Genomic DNA, 10,320 nt, shown 5'->3' with positions numbered 1-10,320 from the left:
TGTTTGGAAGACATCCCAACTTACATGTACCTATTTATTTCATGCTCGGAAGAAATACTATTCAGTTCAACGATGTCAATATCGACCGGTGGATAGAACTGCATTCCGAAAAGTTGACGTTTGCGTATAACAAGGCAAAAGAAGAAATCAACAGAAATGCAGACGAACGTAAGAGAAGACACGACACCGGTAGAAGCGAAGAAGAAATGGAAATCGGTGATCGAGTGTATGTCAGAAACAGGGGAGTCAAAGGTCGTGATAAGATCCAAGATAAGTGGAAACCGGACGTTTACGTCATAACTGACAAACCGTTCCATTCAGTGTACACGGTTAAAGCGGAAAATGGTGATTCTGGGAAAAGAACTGTAAACAGAGCTGAAATAAAACCGGTTATGTAGTGAAACGTGTGTTTGTGAATACAACAGTGTTCAATTGATGTCGAGTTCTTAATTATTCGATTGTATATTTCTATGTGTATTCATTTTGATACTAGTATTAAATTGTGTAATCTGAGGCCAGATTAATAAAGTTCCGGGGGAGTATGTGATAGTAGAGTAATATGTCTATGTGTATTTATTCGTTTTGTATTTTCTATTTTTCGGTTTGTTCAATAGAATCTGAAAATTATATCAGTCCAAGTTTTACTGCGCAAGTAAATTGATTTCTTCCTATCTGTAATTTCATTGGTTCATAATATTAACCAATTATATTGAAGCTAGGTGTATAAATAAGTTACCTATAATTCTAATTAGGTTAGAGCAGTATACGTTTTAAGAAAATACCATCCAGCTGATATCTGTGGCATCTTATGGTATATAAATTTCATATTAACTTATTTTTTACTTATCAGTGTAAATGTTTAGTCTCTAGTTTTACTTTAATTGCATTGTCAATACTAAAGTGTATATTTGTAATTAAAGTTACAATACTTGGAATGTGTCTGTAAAGTTCAAAGGTTAGCTTTCTTTACAGTACGTACTGTAATTGATTTTTTATGAAACGTATAATATATTTGTGGCAACTTATAGCTAATGTATTTTCTTCCATTTTGTCAGTTTTCTCATATTATGTATTATTTTGTAGGTCAATGCCTCTATATTCAAAATAAAAATAAAGTCATCAGATACACAGTACACGATTTTCATTTTCCTTGACTGCTCGGTTACACATATATTAGAATATTGACACATCTATGTGATCTTCATTTCTTTTACTGTAGATTCCTTGTTTCCTTGAAAATACTTAATTCCGCGATTCAACGGTTTCGTACCAATTAGCGAGAATATAAAATCGCAAACGCCGAATTTTTATCATAACTAGACTTTGAACCGTTCATGCAGGGTTGACATTGCATATGATATCGGATATTTACGAAATAGATTCATCGACACACCGTATTGTTGACATTTACATAACCTTCAATAAAGCTATGAAGTTCACTACACTCTTCTTAGTTAGAATAATCTAACTGTGTCTCGAGACAGACCTTTACCACAGTTAAATGCCTTCAATATACCCGTAATATAGCAGAAAATAGCAGAATCGCTCCAAAACGATTTTGGAGAAGATAACTGAAGTTGCATTTGAAATAACAGTCAAATTATTCATAAAACCCATTTTGATGCTATAAATACCTTTCATCTAAAAATGTAATTATTGAAGAATCCAACACTTTTTCACCAACTTTTTTTACTCGTTTCGAATTTACACACCATGGACATTCGGGTTTTTTGTGAATAGATCTATTCACAAAAAATCGTACGTTTAATCGTAGACGTAGGTTTGGCGTAAGATTTTTTCGTAAGATTTTATTTATTCACTAAATATGGTATGTTAGAGGTTACGTCAAAACAGTCCTATGTTTAGTCTACTACTGGGTTGACGTTAGTCTATAATGGATATGTTTATAGTTGAGTAATGGCAGTTCTAGGGATTACCTTCATTTTGTCATAAGCAAAATTAAGAGAAGAAACTTCTATTTAATAACGCGCTATGGTTTACCATGAAAAGACAGTGCCAGGGCTCCTTTTGTATCCCGTGATGCAAAATATATAACTGGTGGGTGGAATTTATTTTTCTTAATCATATTTGAAGCACAATTAATCACTATTACAAACCCTACACATATAGGAAAAGAGAAATATTACGAGCCATCAAATCCGGGTATATTGAATGAGCATTAGGGAAAACTACGAAAATTATTTGATAATGTAGGCGTTTTCTTCTATTCCTAAAAATGCATTAAATCAGTAAAACGATAGTCATATGCATACACACTGATTATATATCAGTATGTAATGTAACAGCTTACTACATATCATGCACGGATCTAGACGGGGGGAGGGGGGTCCGTCCGTCTGCCCCCCCCCCCCTACAAACAAATTCTTTAGTAGTTTTTTTTAAAGTTTAAAACATGAAATAGTTTTCATACAGAAATAAGATTTTCTCACATGCGTCTTACGATAAAAATATTCCTTTTTATAACAAAATTATCCCCAGGGATATAACAACACTATTATAAAACAGGAAAATATTGTATTATTATATATAAGAAATATTTTTAACAACAGGCACATTTGGATTTTTTTTTCTGTCGATAATTGTCTACATACATACATTAGTATAGGCGTATAGAAAGAAAAGAAGCCTATATAAATAGAAAAGAAGTAACTTCGTTATATGGGTTCTCAAAGGCGCTAAAAAGTTCTGCGAATGTAAATGAGCGAAAATACAGCGTGACGTCATTTCTCCACAATGCCGACTGCGCATGAGCATTGTCGGTAACTAAGAACGTAGACGCACTTACGACTGTAACAGACGTACGACAACGTTATTATCTTACGACAACTTTTGTGAATAGCACCATAAACGTAAACGTACGTTTGTCGTAAGTTTAAAGTGTAATCGTAGACGTACGATTTTTCGTGAATAGATCCCCAGAAACGGTGACAGAAATAGCAAATATAGCAGAATTTATAGCAAATTTCCAACGTCTTTGTATAATCGTTTCTGAGATTATCCACGAAAATGTGATATTGTGGAAACATAAACTAAAGAGCCTCCCAAGATTTAGCGTGAATGCAATTAACATACGCAAGATTTTTAAATCTAAAAAAACTAGATGATATCCGGAATTTTTTGAGAAATTTTCGTTGATTATTGGTTACATGTAGCGAAGCTTGATTGAGAAAAACTAAAAACAAATTGATAATCTTTAAGTAGCAATGATGTTTAAAATATATAAAAAAGACAGTAATCTTCTGATTTATTAGTATTAAAGGCCAAAAATATGAGTCTATCATTTTAATAAAGTTGTACAGATTCCAAATCGTTAACATCTGTCCAAAATATAATAGCAAGATTTCAAAATCCGCGAGATGTGCTTCTCGCGATTTTACGCCGATAATAATTCCTCGAGTTTAGTTAGGAATTTAGAGTAAGCTTTTGCTTGCACCCCACCAATACGTCATTTGAGTTTTTTGGAATCTACAAAATCGATTAGTCGTGTTATCACATAAAAATGTAAATATTAAATAATTAAATAAACTTAGATACATGTAAATCGTACATTTCCAATTATTTTTTTGTTTTCTATTAAATTTTATTAATTTCCAATATACACAAAATCCGCCAAACAATATAACAACCAACATGCATATTTTTACCAGAGTGTTATCATGCATTTCTATATTTCTCAAAACACAGTTAAGTATTTGTTCACATGTATTTAATGTTAATTCTTTCTGTTCATTGTTTTAATGCGGTCGGCCTCGGGTTTAAGTTAATTCAAATGTTTAAGAGAAAGAATAAACAAATAATACATGTGAACAAGTTCGTAACTATTTAATTCAGCTCCAATATCACGCACAAAGCATCTTTTTATATTCATTTTTATCGTTGTCAAAGCACATATAGACAAAGATAAGTGTACGTAATTTCTATTTTCGCTGTTTTGTTATAAACACAATATACTGAATATAGTAGAGAAAATTTAACATAATATGTACCGAAAAGAAATATTAAGACATGATATATCTTTTAAAACATATTAGTTGACATGTGTTAGTTCATGTTCGGACAATTTTTCACAATATTTATTAGAGGGTGAAAGTCTGAGTCTATTGTAATTCTAAAGTATACACTATCGTGTCATCTTCATTTACTCTATAATGAAAAAAAAAACCCAAAAGCTATCTAACTTTGGTTTTGTTTCAAGCAGTTAAAGACATGGCTTACAAACCAAAGGTCATATACATACAAGTATAGTACAAACAATGTTTTGTCAGTTTCATAATAACACCATTTAACTTCAAAGCAAAATCCTCAAAATTGCTAATTACAGCTGGTTTGTCATTGTTGCATACACATAAAACTCAAGAATGCATTGTCTACAAAGGGAAGCCATGAGAAAGTATATCTTTCATTCATGGAACGAATACAAACATGTATTTTAAAAAAGTTCTTGTGAAGTGATTGCTGCAGTCAAATTAAGTACACGTATTAACAAATCATTTACAATGTGTGACGGTCAGACAGCTTCGAATATCGGCGACAGATAGCTCAAATGGTAGAGCACCTGACTAGAGATTCAGGGGGCCGGGGTTTGAATCCCGGTCTGGTCCGTCATTATTTCTCCCATCCCGTTACATTCGGTGCCGTGGCCAACCTCTGGAATTGACAGGTGAACTCCTGCCATCACGGAAGAACCTGAATGATCTTCGAGACGAAGATCATTTAAGGTGGAAGGAATGTGACGGTCAACCGGCTTGAATACTAGTACTGGCGACAGATACCTCAGTTGATAGAGCACCTGACTAGAGATTCAAGGAGCCCGGGTTCGAATCCCGGTCTGGTCCGTCAATACTTTACCTATCCCGTTATACGTGTATACATTGTATACAAACGATGTATTAAGATCACCTAGACGAAGAATTTACGAATTTATCAGGATCCGTTTTCAAAAAGGCGTAAATGTGGGCATAAAGCTGACATGAATTCATAAATACGCATTATTTCCCTTTTTATCTCCGACAACCGCCATATTAGTTGTTGATTTCTATTGTTCTGCTCATCGCTACACACCCCCTATATAAGGCCGATAGCACGAGCTATGCTTCATCGCATTCAGGTATTTCATTCACCCGAACACGTTACGTGGGACGAAATTTGTAAAAACGCGTATTGAACAAAAATAGTATGACAACCACTGCACTGGTAAGGAATATCCAATGAACGACGAAACATGACAGACTAAAATCCTGGCACACATATTTCATAAATCCCCGATAATTGTAGAACGTTTTCCTGTGTATGTTATAACATCGCACATGCGCAAACCACACTGTGGCAGATGGAGCAATGTCAAAGACCGCATGGAATATAGAAAGGGGTGTTTTTATGGAAACCGATGGAAACGATGTTACGTTTTTACTTTCTTGTATTTACTATCATCTAGGGATGTCAACGAGTACCCGGTTAACCGGGTACTCGATCGAACGTCCGAGTATCGAATACTAAAATCGGTACTCAGTTACTCGGATCTACTATATTTTTTAATATTTCTAAGTTTATCTAATAATATCGGTTTAAAAACTTAAAATGTCCATTGCACTTGTACATACAGTAATTAGGATTTCTTACGCCTCTAAATATGCTAAATGACCGTTATCGCCTGTGGCAGTGTTTATATAGTAATTATCGTGACCAAGCACCTGTTACCTAGCTTTTCTCACCTTTGGCTGTCTTCTACCCTTATTTTTGGCTTACTTTAATGATTTGTTTTCACTGAACATCGTTGATATAGTCTATTATATAAAAAAGATAGCACACAGTAGAGAAATTGAACAGACCTAAAATGCCGACACCGACTTCAAAGGTCTTGAAATACGAAGTGCTCATAATTCTTACAACAGACACAGGATGAATGACCATCTTTAAGTCCTCCTTAAAGATAGCTTAAAGGTGTTTAAAGGTAGCTTAAAGACGATCTTTAAGCCACCTTTAAGCTACCTTTAAGCTATAAGTATTGCTTAAAGGTGGCTTAAAGAAAGCGTAAAAATGGCTTAAAGGCAGCTTAAAGACTATCTTTAAGCCACCTTTAAGGACAACTTATAGGTCCTTAATGTCCAAACAATTCTCTAAGCCACCTTTAAGCCACCTTTAAGCTACCTTTAAGCCACCTTTAAGCCATTAAAAAAAATTAATTCAATATTGTGCTTAATTTCCAACAAAATGTATTAACTTTATGAAAGAAAAGGTATTAAAACGGTTTTTGTTCTAGAAAGAAAAATGAAAAAGAAAAAAAAAAAAAAACCGGCCACAGCGCGAATTGAACCCGGGACCCTTAATATCCTAGCATCACCATACATCCTCTGCGCCACGGCAACTTACATATATATGAGCGTTTTTATATTCTATATATCAATGGATATTGAATCACTGTATTGAATGTGTTTACTTGAAAAGATTTTGACAAACCATTCAGTTTGTAACAATCAATTATATCTAATTTATAAATTACATGCATGCATGTATTTAGAATGAAATACGGAACTTGGTCTTCAGTGAACAAAAATATATTATACCTAAATGGAAACCGTTAGGTTCACTATAGTAGGCTTTCTTAGTTAATAAATTTAAACCGAGTAGATATACGTTCATCTAATTTATAGCTATAAAAATGTAAGAAAGAAAATGAAATCATTTCTTTTATTAAATGCATTGATACTATTAGGGTATTTGTTCAATTTCCCGCAATTTCCTGGTTTTCATGATCGCGGCGCCGTTCCAATATGTTTAAATATTTACATGTAATTGTATGTACATGTACATGATTTTTAAACTATCAATTCTATAACAAACAAAATTACCAATTACCGGTGACGTATTTACTGCATGTGGCAATTGCAAATGACTTGTAAATACAATTGTATGATGTGCCAGGCCGGGTATATTTGACATATTTACCCTTATACATATATTTAAATAATCAACCCTTTTTATGATCACCGGTACATTAATTAATTAGCCTCAAGATTTTACTCTTACATACATGTATCGTTAATTTGTAGACGTAACATCTTTGAAACCCAGAGCTAGGAAGTAATACTTTGAAAATGAATTACAAATGTAAATTAACTTTTATTCACTAGACTTATCGTATACTCGTACATACTAAGATTCAACGCCTTTAGAAACCCTGACGTGCACCTGGGCACACGACACACCTGTTGTGTATATCTTGTATATTCTGTGTTAGTTCCAGGGGTTTTCCTAAGTTGGACAAACAATACACTTTAATTAGATATACACAAACATGCACCTGGGCACACGACACAACTTCTGTGTATATCTTGTATATTCAGTGTTAGTTCCAGGGGTTTTCTTAAGTTGAACAAACAATAGACTCTAATTAGATATACACAAACGAACAAAACTATGTCTAGACAAACAAAGCAGTAATATCCTGCCCGATATAACAAAGGCAGTTGAGAGTCTTTTCATCTTTAACATGTATCTAGCAGATCTAGAGTTAGAAATAATGAAAATTGGAAAAAAATACAAACCTTAAACCGATTAACAAATTAAATCATGCATTTTTGGTTCATTATCTTTATTTTGTTTAATAACCGGATGAACTGAGAGAGAGAGAGAGAGAGAGAGAGAGAGAGAGAGAGAGAGAGAGAGAGAGAGAGGGAGAGAGAGAGAGAGAGAGAGAGAGATTTTTTTCACCGATTAATTTATAATAGGAAACAAACATACTTTAATTAGTTTTATGCACATAGTAAGATACAGAGACTGCGCTCATACCTACAATAATTTTGAAACCCCCAAAAAATTATAAAGTATTTTATTACGGCAATCTGTGTCCATCAGAGCGGTGCTGATGATAGCGATCTGTGTTTAATGGAGCGACGATTAAAACCGCCTGGAACACCCCCCCCCTTCCTTGGAAATTATATTATCACTCGGATGACCCCCTCCCATCTCTATAAAAGAGCTTTTGCATTTAATATATGTTTTTATTGTTCAGCTTGATCAATATTGACTTAAAGGCCACTTAAAGACAGTGTAAAGGCAGTGTAAAGAGAGCGTAAATGCCACTTAAAGATGCTTAAAGGTGGCTTAAAGGTAGCTTAAAGAAGTTTGGACATTAAGGACCTATAAGCACTTGCTTAAAGGTGAATTTAAGGCGGCTTAAAGATTGTATAACCTTTAAGCTCCTTTAAGTCACCTTTAAGCCACCTTTAAGGACTTGCTTAAAGATGGTTTTTCGCCCTGTGAGAAACACACTTAAGGGGAAACCTCCCATTAGATCATGTGGTTTTATTTCTACAAAAGTGACCAAGGTTTTACAGTTATCAATGTACTTGTTCATATTTATTTACACTTTTACCGAGTACCCGGGTACTCGATCGGAAAAACGTCCGAGTAACCGAGTACTAAAAATTGACCGATTTGACATCCCTACTATCAACATATATCTAATGTGTTGGATGTAGTGCCACTGGGTCATTAGAAAATATGCAGACGTTATGCACTCTGAATGAACGACACACGTGTTCGATGTGCATGCGAAGTAAAGCATTTTTAACGGTACAAAATAACACGTATTCGTTGGAAATTCTTTAGAAGAATAAATATATTTTGTGTTCTATTGAATGTATATCCTTTCATTTTTACAAACATTTTACTACAATGTGTAGTTTATACATTTAGAAGTCCGTGCATCCTGAATGCCTCGATCGAAAAGCAACCAACCGTTACTTTCTCAACCGGTATATATACGACAGTGGCAGTAGATGACCGACCGAAACTAATATAGCGACCAAATGCTTTTATGAATTCATGTCAGCTTAAAGTTAGTCCGACATTTGCAGCGTACCATATATATCCTGTGTACATTTTCGATATAGCAATGTTGACCAACATCGAGTCGACATTGTGTCCACATCGTGCGTCTTGTTTCCTGTTTACATCGTCGACATCGCAATATTGATCGACATCGGCTCGCATCGTGTCTACATCGCACCTCTTATTTCTTGTTTACATCGTCGACATCGTCGATATCGCAATGTTGATCGACATCGAGTCGATATCATGTAAACATCGTGTGCCTTTTTTTCTGTGTACACCGTCGACATTGCAGTGTTGATCAAAATCGTGTAGACTTCGTGTCTACATAGTACCTCCTATAACTTGTTTACACCGTCGACATCGCCGACATCGCAATGTTGATCGACATCGTGTAGACATTGTGTCTACATCGTACCTCTTACATCCTGTTTAAATCGTCGACATTGTCGATATCGCAATGCTGACCAGTATCGAGTCGACATCGTGTCTATATTGTGTTCCTTCTTTCCTGTTTACATCGCCTACATCGCAATGTTGATCGACATCTGGGGCCTGAAATTTTGAGGGCCACCACATTGTGGTATACCATTACACTGGAAAATATGGTGAAGTGGTCATCTCTAGTTTTTGAAATTCGGTTTTTTCGCAGTTGAAAGTGAACTGCGTTCTAGAGCGCAGTTCGTAATTCAAAATTTCTAATTCATATTTGGGGCCTGAAATTTTCAGGGTCATCGATCTTTTAGTGGTACATGTATATCACTACCACTGTGAATATATGGTAAAGTGGTCATCTAAATTTATGAAATTCGGGTTTTTTCGCAATTGAAAAGTAAACTACGTTCAAGAAGGCAGTTCACAATTCAATATTTATAATTTATATTTTGGGCCTGAAATTTTCAGGGTCATCTACTAGTGGTATGCCATTACCACCCAAAGAATATGGTGATGTGGTCATCTGTAGTTTTTGAGATTTGAGCTTATTTGTAATTGAAAAGTAAACTGCATTCTAGAACACAGTTTGGAATTCAAAATTTATAATTCCTATTAGGGGCCTGACATTTTCATGGTCATCTTCAATGTATGAGTGGTATACCACTACCACCGTGAAGATTTGGTGAAGTGGTCCTCTCTAGTTTTTGAGATTCGGGCTCTCACGTGTAGAACTCTTTTCATTATAAGCATCGGGCTCGAAAACATCGAGGACAATACATGTTCTTTCAAAAATGTTTAAGCAGAAAACAATCTGCAAAATTAAGTCAAATTTCCAGATTTTTTTTTCAGCATAATTCAATAATAGAGTGAAAAGATGTCGAATATTTTCCGTCAAGAATAATTCATTTCATTTATAATTATGTGTTTAGAACACATTTCTTTCATGACACCAAGAGTAAATAACATCCTTAAAAGGAGCAAAATCACTCATATAAAAGAAATATTCTAGAGTTAATAGAGCTGGAAATATTC

The sequence above is a fragment of the Magallana gigas genome, chromosome 3 (assembly GCF_963853765.1).
Source record: "Magallana gigas chromosome 3, xbMagGiga1.1, whole genome shotgun sequence".
NCBI classification, from domain to species: Eukaryota; Metazoa; Mollusca; class Bivalvia; order Ostreida; family Ostreidae; genus Magallana; species Magallana gigas.
Note: the sequence above shows the minus strand (reverse complement) of the source record.